Genomic DNA, 1,095 nt, shown 5'->3' with positions numbered 1-1,095 from the left:
CTCCAAACCACGGTGAAATGTAGCCCATCTAACATTTCTATCTTTTCTAACAGATGAGACATAATTCCAGTGATTCTCCGCCGGGGGAGCGTACCCCGTTGTCTGATCTAACCAACACAAGTGCAAGTGCCACAAATGGAACAAAGCAAACGAATTGTTATAGTCGATTATCTGCAGATAAGAAGAAAGAACACCTAGAAAAGTTGCGGATAGCTCGCCAACAAAAAAAACTTACTTCTCTAAGCCTTGCAAATAAAGGTAGTAATCATCTGTCTCCAAGTTCATAAAATTTAAGTGCTATCATCGCTGAACATGCTCATTTTTGATTATCAGGTGAGCATACGGTTTTCAAATTGCATGATGAAAATTAAGATCACCAACACCCTATTACAGCTCTTACCCAAGGTAAATTGCTTGCACCATAATACAATCAAGAAGATTTCCCATATAAATTGATTGTACGAGTGTTATCACCAGATTTTGGCTAAATCAGGAGGTGGGCCGCGATCAAGATGGGCTTGGAAGATTACATATGAAAGATCTATGAAGCGGCCTCGCACGGAGAAGTTGGGCTAGTTAGCCCGTGTATCTTAGTAGAATAAATTATGTATCGATTTAGAAGTTAGAGTTTGTCTCGTGCACGGTTTAGTGCACATCCACATTAGAAAGTCCCTGGACTATAAATATGTACCTAGGGTTTATGGAATAAACAACAACTCACGTTCAACCCCAAAAACAAACCAATCTCGGCGCATCGCCAACTCCTTCGTCTCGAGGGTTTCTATCGGGTAGCGACATGCTGCCTAGATCGCATCTTGCGATCTAGGCAGCACAAGCCCCACGTTGTTCATGCGTTGCTCGTCTTGAAGCGCTTTTGATGGCGAGCAACGTAGTTATCATTAGATGTGTTAGGGTTAGCATTGTTCTTCGTTTAAGCATGCTTACGTAGTGCAACCCTTGCATATCTAGCCGTCCTCACGCCTATCTCAGGTGTGGGGGCGGCACCCCGCTTGATCATTATTTAGTAGATCTGATCCGTTACGATTGCTCCTTGTTCTACAAGGATTAGTTTAATATCTGCAATAGTTTGGCCTT

The sequence above is a fragment of the Lolium rigidum genome, chromosome 3, assembly GCF_022539505.1.
Source record: "Lolium rigidum isolate FL_2022 chromosome 3, APGP_CSIRO_Lrig_0.1, whole genome shotgun sequence".
Classification (NCBI taxonomy): Eukaryota; Viridiplantae; Streptophyta; class Magnoliopsida; order Poales; family Poaceae; genus Lolium; species Lolium rigidum.
Note: the sequence above shows the minus strand (reverse complement) of the source record.